The 17,292-nt window shown below is 34.9% G+C and overlaps 1 non-coding gene across 1 annotated transcript; it reads left to right on the top strand.

Moving 5' to 3' along the window:
• The first annotated feature begins 11,685 nt into the window (after positions 1 to 11,685).
• Positions 11,686 to 11,747, top strand: LOC114675209 (U7 small nuclear RNA). The gene has a single exon (XR_003726299.1). It is a non-coding gene; the product is annotated as a U7 small nuclear RNA (small nuclear RNA).
• The last annotated feature ends 5,545 nt before the right edge of the window (positions 11,748 to 17,292 follow it).

The following is a 17,292-nucleotide window of genomic DNA, read 5'->3' as shown; positions in this document are numbered from 1 at the left end:
GTTTTCTCAAAGAACTTAAAACAGAATTACCATTTGACCCAGCAATCCCATGACTGTGTATATGCCCAAAGGAATATAATTAATTCTACCATAAAGACACATGCACATGTATTTTTACTGCAGAAATGTTCATAATACCAAAGACAAATAAGCAACCAAAATCCCTACCAATGATAGACTGGATAAAGAAAATATGGTACATACATTCCACAGAATACTATGCACCCATAAAAAGGAACAAGATCATGTCCTTTGCAGCAGCATAGATGGAGCTGGAGATCATTATCCTAAGCTAATTGATGCAGGAACAGAAAACCAAATGTCACATATTCTCATTTGTAAGTGGGAACTAAACAAGGAGAAAACATGGACACAAAGAGGTGAACAACAGACACTGGTGCTTATGTGAGGGAATAGGTTGGGAGGAGGGAGAGGATAAAACAAATTATCTATCAGGTACTATGCTTATTACTTGGTTCACTAAATAATCTGTATACCAAACCCCATGCAGTTTACCTATATAACAACCCTGCACATGTACCCCTAAACCTAAAATAAAAATAAATAGAGTTTATCAGTTTGAATTTAAAAATTTAAAAAACTCTTAATAGCATAAATAAATACATTCTTGTATATACTCTGTAATAGTTATAAAAAATAATTTGTTCTCATGAGTAACATGGAACTATAACCAAGTAAACAAAGGAAGCTACAGAGTAACGATAAGTGTGTGTATGCAAATAACTTTATGCATGTGAATACACAGAAAACAAGTGGAAGCACATATTTATATGGGGAGGGAGGGAAATTGAGGAGGCTAGGGAGTTGGGACATTCTCTTTTTAGTATACTTTTCATGTGGTTTTATTATTTTAATTTTTATGAGGTAAATATACTAAAAAATGTCACATTCTGTTCCTTTTACTTTTAGAGAGGTCAATTCTTTCTATTCCAAAAATTCAACTTTTCTAGACTAAATAATCCTCATCTAATTAATCTGCTTTCAAATCTCAGCCTAATGACCATTTGGATTTTTTTTTTCATGTATATGATAGCTCTTTTTCAAAAAAGGATTATAGAACACTGGGGAGTCCCTAGAGGAACTCAATTGAAAGGAAACCCATAATAAATAAATATCTGAGTAATTGACCCAATTCTATTTTCACCTTGCTTTTTCTTCTAAAGACCAGGTTTCTATGACAAGCAGGGTGAATAGATATGAAAAGTACTCAAAGTTTTAGTCTTCATCTTTTTTTCAGCAAAAAGTAAGCGATACTCTCTACTTTTAATCCTTCTCCTTGAACACTGACTGACTGAAACTGAGGAGCTGCTTGAACTTAATATTTGCAGGTAGTCACATCCAAACCACATCGCAGTTTTTCTTCTCTAGGCTGCAGCACTGTAAAACAAACTCAAGTTATATTTTGAAATGACATTCCATATACTCATTTGATGGACACATTAAAAATGCAAGGAGTAGTTTGAGTAATATATGAGCCTGGATAATGTAGTCTTGAAAATGAAAGAATCAAGTTTGGGAAGGGTGTAATTCACTAAAGCAGAGACATATATTCTCTACTCATTTCCATTACAAAAAATCACTTGGCTTTGGGTTTCCAAATTGAACTTAATATTGATAGTGAATAATTTCTGCCATATCCTGCAACCATCATACACAAGTAAGGATGTGACTATAATTGCTCTAGGAAGACATTAGGCAGGATAAGCATCCAAACACAAAATCAGTAATAAGAAACAGCAACAATCCATGGGTTAAATTACCAAGAAAATAAAATTATGTTGTAACAATTCATATTCTCATTATGAAAAACGTTAGAACATGTATTTTTATGATGTTTTATGTTTTTGTTTGTCGCAGAATATTCACAAAATTGGAGATTTTTATAGCAATTTCTTTATCTTTCACAATAATTATCAGAATATTATGTAACCCTGAGGAAATGTTGATCTTTAAAATACAAGATATCTTTTTCTTAACACAAAGGTTATAAAGTAGGAAAATATGGCATTAATTTAATCTAGATTTATTGGGTTTTTAAAATAGCATATTTGTACGAAAACATATTCTAAGATTAGCCTCAATCTCCTAATGAGTATGTGCATGTGAGAGCATGTGATTGAAAAACTATATGTACCCACCATGTAATTTCTCTAAAAGATATTGCTTGCTTATATGTGGACACAAATACATATAGATTCATGAAAACTTATTGGAATTGGAATTTTATGGGTATTTTAAATACACTAGAATAATAAATTCTTAGAAAAACCTTAAAATTGTGACAAGCTTTAGAATTCATTTAAAATTGTGACAAACTTGAGAATTCATTTAGTTCCCAGTAGTATCACGAACCATGAAGGGTATTATCCATGGTACCTTGAGAAATTATCTAGGAGGCTTCTTACTTGACAAAGTGACCTATCGTATATTTGGAGCAATTTTAATTGTTTGAATTTTTTTTTCTATTAGGATGAGAGCTTCCTTCTCGTAAACTCACCTATAAATTTTAGTTCTTTCTTACAGATCAGTCATTCTCAAAGTAAGGTGATCATATTCCATAGCCTGTACAAAATTATCCATTGGAACAAAATAAAACATATATAATCTTTTATAAAACCATAAAAGATAGGGTATCAGTGGCACTATCAGCATGAGGACCACTAAAGTTTTCTTACTTTAATAACTTTTTTAAACACTTGGTAAAATTTGTCAAAATACATTTGTTCGGGATTATGGAAATGAAACAAAGGTTTGCAGTGATCAGAGATAATTTATTCCAGAAAAAAATAATTAAAGAATTTAAGTAAGAACAAACTTTTTGGCATTTAACTTGCTCTATTCCCACCTCCCCTTTCTCAGCTCTGTCGCACCCTTGAAAATCAACATCTGTGGTCACTGTGAAAAGCAGCCGATTGGTATCTAATGGAGTAAGAATAGTGTTGGAGCTATTTCAAAGCTCCATTTCCTCAGAATTTATCATTATTTATGATTGTGGGGGTTTCTTGGAAGACTTCATTCTGAGAATTTATCTTTCTTGGACCTTACTCACAGCTTACCCAATAAGAACAACTTTTCACTGGAAGCATTGTTAAAAAAAAAAATAATAGTAGTAATGGTTTAATATCACAGCTGCATGGGGAAGAGGACAAGAGTGGATGTGAACAACAGAACTTAAAAGGAAAAGCTTGGGAAGAAGATTTAGGCATAGGCAGTTTATTCTTGGGAATCTAGAAAGCCATACACTTGTGTAGAATTGTTCTCAAGCTCAAAAAAAGAATGAGAAGGCCCTAAACACACAGCACTGGCTAATCCTGAGGCTCTGTCGAAACAGAAAATAAAATACTAAGGCAAAGAAGTAAACTGGCTGTCCTAAAGATATGCCATAACAACACAGAGCCCCTAAGAAAAGAAAGTGACACTTACTGGCTGCAGTCAAGGAAATTTCTGGCCAACATAGGTGATGACAAAGCTAACAGAGCAGAGACTTCAGTGGCCATGCAAGACAAAGAATACAAACATCATAGAATTATTTTAGAAAAGTCAGCAAACTAGCAACAACCAATAACAAAAAACAATCCTGAAGGTGGGAAAATTTTGGTTTCCATAGTTTCCAAGCTATACTATACCCAATGGCCAGTTTTCAATAACATATTACAAGGCATGTGGAAAAAAAAAAAGGTATGGTCCATACATGGATAAAAAAATAGTTAACATAAACTGCTCCTGAGGAAGACATAACATTGAACTTAATAGACAATTAATTTAAATCAGCTGTTTTAAAATTGCTCAAAGAATTATGGATAACCATGCCTAAAGAAGTAAAGAAGGTATAAAAATGTTGTATCACCAAACAGACAATATCAGTAAAGATAGAGAAATTATTTTAAAGACTCAAATAGACATTCTGAAGTTTAAATTGTACTAAATAAATAAATTACTAGTGAGTCTTGACAGCAGAATTGAGCCAAGAAAAGAATACATCAGTAAACCTTAAGATAGGTCAATTAAGATTATTGAATCTGAGAAATAGAAAGATTTCAAAATGAAGAAAATTGAATCGAACCTAAGAATCCCTTGAGATACCATCAAGCATACCAACATAAGCATAATGTGAGTCTCAGAAGGAGAGGAAAGAGACATGAGGGCAGAATGTGTATTTGAATAAATAATGGCTAAAATATTTCTAAATTTGATGAAATATATGAATCTACTCATATAAGAAGCTCAATAAACTCCAAGTAAGATGAATCTAAAGAGATACTCATAGAAACACATTATAATCAAACTGGAAAGACAAAGAGAGAACCTTGAAAGCAGCAAGAGAGGAGTGAATCATTGTATACAAGGAATCCTCACGAACACTAATAGCTGATTTATCATTAGAAACCATGCAGGACACAAGGTGAGAGTATGACAATTTCAGTGTATTAAAGCAGTGGCCCCCTAAATTTTTGGCACCAGGGATTGGTTTTGGGGAAGATAATTATTCCACAGACAGGTTTGGGGGTATGGTTTTAGGATGAAACTGTTCCACCTCACATCATCAGGCATTAGTTAGATTCTCACAAGGAGTGAGCAACCTAGATCCCTCATATGCATAGTTCACAATAGGGTTAGCCCTCCTATGAGAATCTAATGCCACTGCTGATCTGACTGAAGGCAGAGCTTAGGTAGTAATGCTCACTCACCTGCCACTCACCTGCTGAGTAGCCTGGTCCCTAATAGGCCACAGACGGGTACTACCAGTGTGTGGTCTGGGGGTTGGGGACCTCTGTGTTAAAGAAAAAGACCAAGAATTCTATGTGCAGGAAAACAATCCTTCAAACATGAGAGACAAATTAAGATATTCTCAAATAAAAGCTAAGATGATTCATCACTAGCAGACTTAACTTATGAAAAATACAAACAGGAGTGCTTCAGGCTAAAATTTAAACACACTAGGCACTACCTTGAATCCACATTGAAGAATTAACAAAACCACATTCCATGGCACAGGTAACATATATGACTTATAGGTTAAATTACATAGGTAATATTCCATGACCACTACATGTGTAAATATAAAAGACAGAATAAATGTATTTCTTGGTTTAAAACTATTATCTTCTAGTAAAATGGAGCTATATAGAAGCAACGCTTTGTATACAAGTGAAATTTTATTATTATTAATCTGAGCTAGATTGTTATAAATTTAGATGTTAATTTTAACCCCCCAGAGAAGATCTTGAGTTAATAACTCAAAATCATAGCAAAATAAATGACAAAGGAATTATGTGATGGTCGTTTTTATCTGTCACTTTGACTGGGCCATAGTGCACCCAGATATTTGGTCAAACATTATTCTGGCTATTCATGTGAGTATTTTTGTATGACATTACTTTTCATTTTGGTAGGCTATGCAAAGCAGATTTCCCTGCCTAAAGTGGGTGGGCCTCATCCAACATGTTGAAAGCCTAAATAGAACAAAAAGGCTGATTCTTTTCCAAGTAAGAGATAATTCTTCCTGTTTGACAGACTTCAGAATGGGACATCAGTCTTTTTCCTGCCTTTGGGCTTGAAATAAAAGTTTTCCGACTCACCCTGAAAATCTTGAGATTAGCCTTCATAATCATATGAACAATTCTTTACAATAAATCCCTTTATATATATGTAAAAATACATTAAAAATATATGTCTTCTTATACATACACATACATAAACACATCATATTGGCTCTGTTTCTCTGGAGAACCCTGACTAATATAAAATAAAGTGGTATTTCAGACAATATCTATTCAACCCAAAGAAGGCAATAAGGGAAAAATAGGTGAACAAAAAATAAATAAATAAGACATGTAGAAAACAAAGAATAAATGGAAGATGTAATTCCTACTTTATCAGTAATTACATTCAATGTAAATGGATTAAACACTCCAAGCAAAGAACAGATTGGCAGAATGAAACTAAATTTTTTACAAAACAAAAACATGACTTAACAATATGCTGGAATAGACACACTCTAGATAAAAGACACAAATAAGTTAAGCGTAAAAGCATGGAAAAGATAACATGTAAACAATAACCAAAAAAAAAAAACCACTGGAATATTAAAAGGAGGACTACAAGAAGAATATATAACAATTATAAACATATATGCAGTTAACAAAAGAGTCCTAAAATATATATGATGGAAAACTGACATAATTGAGGGGAGAAAGAGAAAAATCAGCAGTAATTGTTGGAGACGTCACCACTACATTTTAATAGTAAATAGAGAAGTCAGGCAGAAGATTAACAAAGAAATAGAAGACTTGAACAACAATATACATTAACTAGGCCTACCAAATATCTATAGAAGGACTCTATCTCACAACAGAAGTGTACACATTATTTATAGGTCTTTGTTTTATGTATGCTAGAGAAGAATGTAACTATCTATATTAAAAAAGAAAAAAACCCTCAAATCAATAACCTAACCTTCCACCTTAAAAACTAGAAAAAGAAGGGCATAATAAATATGAATCTTGCAGAATAAAGAAAATAGTAAAAATCAGAGTGGAGATAAATGAAATAAAAATTAGAAAAAATAATTCTTACAATAAATATTGACAAATAGTTAACTAGATTGAGCAAATAAATAATAGGTTAAAAAATTAGCAGATAGTGACAAATCTTTGGCTTGAGTCAACAACGAAAGACTAGACTGAACAACAATAAAAATGGGGCAATATTATCCACCTATAGAAGTTAAAAAGATCACAAGGGAGTATTATGAGCAATTACATGCAAACAAATTAGATAACCTGGATGAAAAGGAAAAATTCCTAGAAAGACACAAAGTATTGAAACTGATTCAAAAAGAAAGAGAAAACCTAAGTAGACCAATAACAACTAAAGAGATTAAATCAGTAACCAAAAAGTTTTCCACAAAGGAAAACCTACAACCAGATGTCTTCCCTGGTAAATTCTAACAACTGTTTAAAAAGTAATTCACACCATTCCTTTACAAATTCTTCCAAAATGTAAGAGGAGGAAACATTTTACAATTCAACCCATGAGGCTACTCTTACCCTAATACCAACACCAGACAAAAAAGAAAAGAAAAACAATTTCTACTGACCAATATCTCCATTAATATAGATGCAAAAGTCCTAAACAAAACATTAGCAAATCAAATTAACCCACAAAGTAAAAGAATTATACTCCATGATGAAGTGGGATTTATTCCAGGAGTGCCAGGTTTTATTAATGTAAAATTAATCAATGTAATATATTATAATAGAATAAAGGACAAAATCTACATGATATATCAATAGATGTAGAAAAAGCATTGCACAAAACCCAACACCATTTCGTAATTTAAAAAATACTAAAGAAACTAAGTATAGAAAGGAACCTTCTCAATCTGCTAAATGGCATCCATAAAAAATTACAGCTACCATCATACTTAATACTGCAAGACTGAAACCTTTCCCTCCAATATTAACAACAAAACAATCATGTCTATTCCTGCAACTTCTATTCAACATAGTATGAAAAGTTCTAATTTATACCAATATAGGCAAGAAAAAGTAAAAAAATAAATAATAGGGATCTTTCACCTCCCCGATTAGCTGTATTCCTAGGGTGTGTGTGCGTGTGTGTATGTGTGCATGTGTGTGTCTATTGTGAATGGGGTTTTATTCTTGATTTGGCTTTCAGTTTGGACGTCACTGATGTGACTAACCAAAACAGCATGGTAATAGTACCAAAACAAACACATAGAATAAGGGAACAGAATAGAGATCTCAGAAACAAGACCACATATCTATAACCATCTGACCTTTGACAAAGCTGACAAAAGCAATGGGGAAATGATTTCCTACTTAATAAATGGTACCGGGAAAACTGGCTAGCCATATGCAGAAAATTGAAACTGGACCTTTTCCCTATAGCCTATACAAAAATTAACTCAAGATAGATTAAAGACATAAATGTAAAACCCAGAAGGATAAAAACCCTGGAAGAGGGTATCTAGGCAATACCATTTAGGACATAGGCACAGGAAAAAATTTTATGACGAAGATGCCAAAACTAATTGCAACAAAAGCAAAAATGGACAAATGGAACGTAATTAAACTAAAGAGCTTCTGCAGAGCAAAAGAAACTATCATCAGAGCGAACGGACAACCTACGGAATGAAAGAAAATTTTTGCAATCTGTCTATCTGAAAAAGGTCTAATATCCAGAATCTACAAGGAACTTAAACAAATTTATAACAAAAATCAAATGACCCAATCAAAAAGTGGGCAACAGACATGAACAGACACTTCTCAAAAGAAGACATTTATGTGACCAACAAACATATGAAAAGAAAACCAACATCACTGGTCATTAGAGAAATGCAAATCAAAGCCACAATGAGATGCCATCTCATGCCAGTCAGAATGGACACGGAATCAACCCAAATGCTCATCAATGATAGACTGAATTTTTTAAAAATGTGGTACATATGCACCATAGAATACTATGCAGCCATAAAAAGGAACAAGATCATCTCCTTTGCAGGAATATGGATGAAGCTGGAAGCCATTATCCTTAGCAAACTAACACAGGAACACAAAACCAAACACTGCATGTTCTCACACATAAGTCAGGGCTGAACAATGAGAACACATGGACACAGGGAGGGAAACAAAACACACCAGGGCCTATGGGGGTCAAAGGGAGGAAGAACATCAGGATAAATGGCTAATGCATGCTGAGCTTAATACCTAGGTGATGGGTTGATAGGTGCAACAAACCACCATGGCACACATTTACCTGTGTAACAAACCTGCATGTCTTGTACGTGTATCTCAGAAATTAAAATAAAATTTTTCTAAAAAAAGAAATGTGACTAATTTTTACACATTGATTTTGTATGCTGAATCTTTGCTGAAGATGTTTATCAAATCCAGGAGCCTTTGTGTAGAGACTATGGGGTTTGCTGGATATAAAATCATATTGTCTGCCAAGAGAGATAGCCTGACTTCCTCTCTTCCTATTTGGATGCCCTTCATTTATTTCTCTTTCCTGATTACTCTGGCTAGGACCTCCAGTACTATGTTGAATAGGAGTGGCGAGAATGTACATCCTTCTCTTATTCCAGTTCTCAATGGGAAAGTTTCCAGCTTTTGTCCATTCAAATTGATGTTGGCATGGATTTGTCATACATTGTTTTTATTATTTTGAGGTATGTTCCTTTGATGACTAGTTTGTTGAGGGCTTTTAACATGGAAGAATATTGAATTTTATCAAAAGCCTTTTCTGTGTCAATCAAGATGATCATGTGGTTTTTGTTTTTTGTTCTGTTTATTTGATGAATCACATTTACTGATTTGCATATTTAGAACAAATATTACATCCCAGGAATAAAGCCTACATGACCATGGTAGATTAGCTTTTTGATGTGCTGTTGGATTTGCTTTTGTGGTTTTTTTTAAAGATGTTTGCATCGATGTAGTACAAAGATATTGCACTAAATTACAAACTACTGGTGAAAGAAATCACAAACAATAGAAACAAGTGGAAAAACATTCCATGCTAATAGATAGAAAGAATCAATATTGTTAAAATGGCCATACTGCCCAAAGTAATTTGCAGATTCAATGCTATCTGTATCAAACTACTAATGACATTTTTCACAGAATTAGAAAAAAAAAAAAAACTACTCTAAAATTCTTATGAAACCAAAAAACAGCCTGAATAGCCAAGGCAATTCTATGCAAAAAGAACAGTCAGAGGCATCACATTACCTGACTTCAAACTATACTACAAGGCTACAGTAACCAAAACAGCATGCTACTGGTACAAATAAAAGACACATAGACCAATGGAACAGAGTAGAGCACCCACAAATAAAGCTGCACACCTATAAACATTGAATCTTTGACAAAGTCAACAGTAATGAGAAATGGAGAAAGGGCACCCTGTTCAATAAATGTGGTGGGATAGCTCACTAGCCATATACAAAATATTGAAACTGGACTCCTTCATTACACCATATACAAAAAAATCAACTCAAGATGGATTAATGAGTTAATTGTAAAAACTAAAACTCTAAAACCTCTAGGAAACAAGCCTAGGAAATACCATTTGGTACATAAGCCCTGGAAATGATTTCATTGAAAAAACTCCAAAAGCAATTGGAACAAAAACAAAAATTGACAAGTGGGACCTCATTAAACTAAAGAGCCTCAGTACAGCTAAAGAAACTATCAACAGAATAAACAAACAACTTATAGAATGACAGAAAATATTTGCAAACTATGCATCTGTCAAAGATCTAATATCAAACATCTATTAGGAATATAAACAAATTAACAAGCAAAATACAAACAACCCCATTTAAAAATGGGCACAGAAAATGAACAGGCACTTTTCAAAAGAAGACATACACATAGCCAACAAGCATATGAAGAAATTCTCAATATCACAAATCATTAGATAAATGCAAATCAAAACCACAAAGAGATACTATTTCACACCAGTCAGAATGGCTAATATTAAAACGTCAAAAAATTACAGATGCTGGTGAAGTTGCAAAGAAAGGGGAATGCTTATATATCGCTAGTGGGAATGTAAATTAGTTTAGGCATTGTGTACAAAAGTTTGAAAATTTCTGAAAGAACTTAAAACAGAACTACAATTCAACCAATAATCCCATTACTGGGTATATATTCAAATGAATATACATTGTTCTACCATAAAGACACATGCACTTGTACGTTAATAACAGCACTATTCACAATAGAAAACAGGTGGAATCAACCTAGATGTCCACCAGTGAATGTATATGTATACCATGGAACACTATGCAGCCATAAAACAAAGTGAAATCATGCCCTTTGCAGTAACATGAATGGAGCTGGAGACCATTTCATACTAAGCAAATTAACACAGAAACAGAAATCCAAGTACTGCATGTTCTCACTTATAAGTTGGAGCCAAACCTTTTATACACATGGACACAAAGAAAGGAACTACAGACACTGGGGCCTAGTTATGGGTGGATAGTGGAATGAGGGTTAGGATCAACAAACAACCTATCAGGCACTATGCTCACTCCCTGCGTAACAAAACAATCTGTATAGCTAACCCCATGACATGTAATTTACCCATGTAACAAACCTGCACATGTACTCCCTGGAAGTAAAATAAGAGTTGGAGGGTCGGGTATGGTAGCTCACACCTGTAATCCCAGCACTTTGGGAGGCCAAGGCAGGTGGATCACAAGGCCAAGAGATCGAGACCATCCTGGCCAACATGGTGAAACCCCGATTCTACTAAAAATACGAAAATTAGCTGGGTGTCGTGACGCATGCCTGTAGTTCCAGCTACTTGGAAGGCTGAGGCAGGAGAATTGCTTAAACCCGGGAGGTGGAAGTTGCAGTAAGCCAAGATGAGATTGTGCCACTGCACTCCAGCCTGGTGACAGAGCAACTCTCTGTCTCAAAAACAAAAACAAACAAACAAACAAACAAACAAAAATTGTTGGAAAGAAAATAAAGAATGGTATTGAAAACCAAAAACATAAAATAAAAAATAGGTATAGAAATTAGAAAGGAAGAAATAAAACTATCTGTATCTGTACATGATATAACCTTTTATCAGGAAAATCCTAGGAATTCACAAGGAAGCTATTAGAATTAATAATATACAAATACATGTTACAACTCTTTTAGAATTTGTCTAGCTGGTTTTCAGGTTTTTACCAGAAAACTCATGAAAATACACACATACATACACACATGAGTTTACCAAAATTTCAGAATACAAAAGCAAAATAGTAAATTTTATTTTGATACATGAGAAAAGAACAATCTGAAAAGAAAATTTAGAACACAATTTCATTTACAGTAGCATCAAAAGGAATAAAGTACTTAGGAATATGTTAACAAAGAAATTGTAAAACTTATATACTGAATATTACAAAATATAGTAAAAAGAAATAAAAGAACATCTATATAAATGGAAAGACATCTACTGTTCATAAAGTGGAAGACTGATAACATTCATAAAATGACAATGCTCCTTAAGTGATCTACGGATGAAATTAAATCCCTATGAGGGGTGAGGGAGAGAAGATAACTGGGGAGAGTGCTGATAAGTACAAGGGTTCATTTTTATGCTAATGAAAAGTGTTCCAGAATTAGAACTATGCAGTTCTTTTTAAAACCACTAAATTATAAATTTTAAAGGCGTAAATTTTATGCTATGTGAGTTATATCTTTAAAAAGAAAAAAATACTAATATTTGAGACATATACATATAGCAAATATATGTTCAAACTACTTTTACTGAATTCAAAAATTGTTTTTCAACAGCCATATTTTATTCATAGCTCACATTTACTTTGTTATTAACTTATTCAATACTCTTCACTCCCCAACCTCCTCTACCATTACCAAAAACATTACTATCAGATCAGTTCAGTGTACACATGTGGAGGCAATTTGATTATTCTAGCCCAAGATATTTATGCTGAAATAATAGATATATTTTCCTTCCTATGAAATGTAGGCAACTAGAAACATGAGTCAGAAATGAAAGTGTAAATTCGGATTGTTTAGAAGACAAGTTAACATTATCTGTAACTGTAACTGTAACTGAGAGTGGCTCAATGTTCACCAAACCCATTTTTTCCCATCCTGGGCATACAAACTATATTTCTCAATCCCTCTAGGTGAAGCCATTTGATTATATGACATGCCCAGGCCTGGTTGTTAAAATGTTTTAAGTAATCCTCCATGTTCTTTCATCATTCTCACTCACGGACAGATGTAAAGAATCGAGCAACTACCCCAAGGCCCTAGGGAATGTTGGAGCCACTAGAAGGAAAGAACCATGCTTCCTGAGTCATGCAAATAAGTCACACAAGCTTGAATTTCCACACTGGATGCTTTATCAATGAATAATAAACTCTTAACATGTTAAAGAACTGAGGTTTGGCTATTACAATTCACTACTGTTAAGTTTCTGTGATTAAATACATGATTTCTCTGAAAGATTATATAAGGAAGTCAAGGGCCTCTCTAAAGTCACTGATTAACCTGCAAGAAGCTTTAAAATACATGAATAAAAAATAAATATAGGCTAGGCATGCGGGCTCATGGCTGTAATCCCAGTACGTTGGGAGGCCAAAGTGGTCAGCTCATTTGAGTCCAGGAGTTTGAAACCAGCCTGGAAAACATAGTAAGATCCTGTTTCTACAAATAATTTTTAAAATTAGCTGGACATGGTGGTGCGTGCCTGTGGTCCCAGCTACTTGGGAAGCTGAGGTAGGAGGATCACTTGAACCCAGGAAGAATAAATTGAAGTGAGCTGAGATCATGCCACTTTACTCCAGCCTGAACAACAGAGCAAGACTCTGTCTCAAAAATAAATAAACATGTATATACTTATATATAAATAAACATTTATATGCTTATATATCTATATATGTTACAAACACATAAATATTATATAAACATATATAAATATATAAATAATATATAAATATATATATATGTAAAATACTTTTAACCCTGCCAAAGTGTCCAACAATGTTAGCTGATCTTTTTCTACTTACACTAGGGAAATAAGCCAGCACTGAATTTGGCAGGGATTAGCAAAAACAAATTAAAGTTTATTGAGTAAGATACTTAATTTTCATCTAAGTGTCCATGTTCCTATAAAATTTTGATATTTCTGCTTATTATCTTCAGTGCCCATTTTATGCAAAAAAATAGATCAAAAATAGATATGCCAGAGTTTATATTCATTTATAATTACTCAGATCTGGAGAAGATCTGGTACACAGGGAGGCATAGCTAAGCTTCCCAATTCACTCATGCATTCTACAGGTATGGATCATTAGGTGACAAAAGCCTAGATGTATAAGCAAAGTGGTGTTATAGGAGAATTATGGATTTGCTAGCTTGATGGAGGGAAAGCACTCTTAAAAAACAATTTGAATGTTTTTATAGCAATCAAGATAGGTGGTGGACCTTGATTAAAAATATAGCAGTAGAATAGAGAATAAGGAGTGGGCCTAAGTAATGGCATAATTCATGGACTAGATAAATATAATAAAATAACAATCTACATTATTTCCAGTATTCCCACATGGAGACAGGAAGAATGATAAATAGAAAGACAGAATTTGGAAGTAAGAAAGGAAAGACACATTGGTGGAGGCTTGGGCAAAGGACTTGGAAGCCCTTCATATGAAGATGATATTTGAAGTTATGAGAATAAGTGAGCACTTTGAGAAAATCAATACAAAGCTGAGCATACAGTTACCCACAAGAAGCTGGAAAGCCAAGTATCAGTAATCAATATAGAAGAAAGGCATTTGAAGGAAAGAAAGTAGACTCAATATATTCACCCATTCTCACACTGCTATAAGAAACTGCCTGAGATTGGGTCATTTATAAAGGAAAGAGGTTTAATTGACTCACTATTCCACCTGGCTGGGAGACCACAGGTAACTTAAAATCATGGGAGAAGGGGAAGAAAACATGTCCTTCTTCACATGATGGCAAGAAGGAGAAGTGTCGAGCAAAGAGGAAAAAGCCTCTTATAAAAACCATCAGATCTTGTGAGAACCTAATTATCATGAGAACAGCAGCATGGGGGATAACTGTGCTCATGATTAAATTATCTTTCACTGGGTCCCTCCCATGACATATGGGGATTATGGGAACTACAATTCAAGATGAGATTTAAGTGAGGACACAGCCAAATTATATAATTATGTCCATGGCCGCTCTCAAATCTCATGTCCTCACATTTCAAAACACAGTCATGTCCTTCTAATAGTCCCCAAAAGTTTTAAGTAATTCCAGCATTAACTCAAAAGTCCCAGTCCAAAGTCTCATCTGAAACAAGGCAAGTCCTTTCCATCTATGAGCCTGTAAAATCAAAACAAGTTAGTTATTTCCTAGATACAATGGAGGTACAGGCATTACATAAATACACCCATTTCAAATAGGAAAAAAAAATGGCCAAAACAAAGGGGTTACAGGCCCCCATGAAAGTCTGAAATCCACCAAGGGAGTAATTAAATCTTAAAGCTCCAAAATAATCTCCTTTGACACCATGTCTCACATCCAACTCACGCTGATGCAAGAGGTATGCTCCCTCTGCCTTGGGCAGTGCCACCCCTGTGGCTTTGCAGGATATAGCCCTGCTACCAGCTGCTTCACAGGCTAGCAATGAGTGCCTGTGGCTTTTCCAGGTGCAGAGTGCAAGCTATCAGTGGATCTATCATTCTGGGGTCTGGAGGATGGTGCCCTCTTCTCACAGCTCCACTAGCCAGTGCCCCAGTGGGGACTGTGTGGGGGTTCCAACCCCCCGTTTTTCTTTTGCACTGCCCTAGCAGAGGTTCTCTATGAGAGCTCCACCTCTGCAGCTTACCTCTGCCTGGACCTCAAGGCATTTCCATACACCCTCTGAAATCTTGGCAGATGTTCTCAAACCTCAATTCTTGTCTTCTGTGCTCCCACAGTACCAACACCAGGTGTAAGCTGCCAAGGCTTGGAGCTTGCACCCTCTGAAGCAAGCTTGAGCTTTAAGCCACAGCTGGCGTTGAAGCAGTTGGGACACAGGGCACCACGTCTCAAGGCTGCACAGAGCAGTGGGGCCCTGGGCCCAGCAAGTGACCTGGGGCCTGGCCCACAAAATCATTTTCCCTCCAAGGCCTCCAGGGCTTTGATGGGAGGGTCTGCTATGAAGGTCTCTGACATGCCTTGGAGACATTTTCCCCATTGTCTTGGTGATTAACATTTGGCTCCTCATTACTTATGCAAATTTCTGCATTGGGCTTGACTCTCTCCCCAGAAAAATGGGTGTTTCTTTTCTATCACATCATCAGGCTGCAAATGTTCCAAACTTTTATGCTATGTCACTTCTTGAACACTTTGCTGCTAAGAAATTTTTGCCTCCAGATACCCTAAATCATTTCTCTCAAGTTCAAAGTTCCACAGATCTCTAGGGTGGGGCAAAATGCTGTCAGTCTCTGCACATAGCAAGAGTAACCTTTACTCTCGTTCCCAACAATTTCCTCATCTTCATCTGAGACCACCTCAGCCTGGAATTTATTGTCCATATTGCTCTCCCCATTTTGGTCAAAGCCAGCTAACAAGTCTCCAGGAATTTCCAAATTTTCCCACATTTCTCTGTCTTCTGAGCCCTCCAAACTGTTCCAACCTCTGCCTGTTACTGAGTTCCACAGTCACTTCCACATTTCCGAATATCTTTACAGCAGCACCCCACTCTCTGTGGTATCAATTTCCTGTATTAGTCTATTCTCACGCTGCTATAAAAAACTGCCTGAGACTGGGTCATTTATAAAGGAAAGAGTTTAATCGACTCACTGTTCTGCATGGCTGGGGAGGCCTCAGGAAACTTACAATCATGGCAGAAGGGGAAGCAAACATGTCCTTCTTCACATGGTGTCAGCAAAGAGTAGTTCTGAGCAAACAGGGAAAGCTCCTTATAAAACCATCAGATCTCGTGAGAACTTACCCACTATCATGTGAACAGCAGAATGGAGGTGATTGACAACAAGCTTGCCTCAAGTAACAGCAAGACAATGGTAGATAAGGAGATCCAGGGAATATCAAAATGTGGTTATGGTATTTGACCTAAATTTCATCATAGGAATGTATAACTAGTTTAACATATCTAAATATGTAGTCTGATATTTTAAACCATACAAACTCACAGATACATATGTGTACAATATAGATACATATACACAAAATTATACCAATAATACCATGTTTTTAATCTGCATTGTTTACTCAACAGTATGCCATGAGCATTTCATCCTTTCAAATAAAGTTCTAAAGTATCATTATCAATAGCTGGATATGCTCTATTACCAATTTATAGGCGAATCTACAATGAATTGTAGTAATAAACAGCCACTGCAATTTTAATTTGAGCATTCAAAAAACATTTTCCCAATGCCTGTATTGTGCCTGACAATGCTCAGCTTATGGGAAAAAGATTATTTCAATTAGTTTACAAAGTAGAGCAATGATTTTCAAGAAAGGGGTCATAAGTAAATCAACTCCCTCTTTCATTTGCTTTAGAGCCACTGTCTTTATTTTGCACTTGTTTTATCTTTGATTAGTCTCAAATAAATACAAGATTATTATAAAACCAAATTTAAAGAAAGTTAACTTTAAAAATTCAAACCTATTATACTGAATTAAAGCCTCTTATATTGAGAAACACTGATTTAGTAGAAGAAAGAAAATGCTTATCATAGGAGTACAATAG

The sequence above is a fragment of the Macaca mulatta genome, chromosome X (assembly GCF_049350105.2).
Source record: "Macaca mulatta isolate MMU2019108-1 chromosome X, T2T-MMU8v2.0, whole genome shotgun sequence".
NCBI classification, from domain to species: domain Eukaryota; kingdom Metazoa; phylum Chordata; class Mammalia; order Primates; family Cercopithecidae; genus Macaca; species Macaca mulatta.
This window is presented reverse-complemented; position numbering and strand designations above follow the sequence as displayed.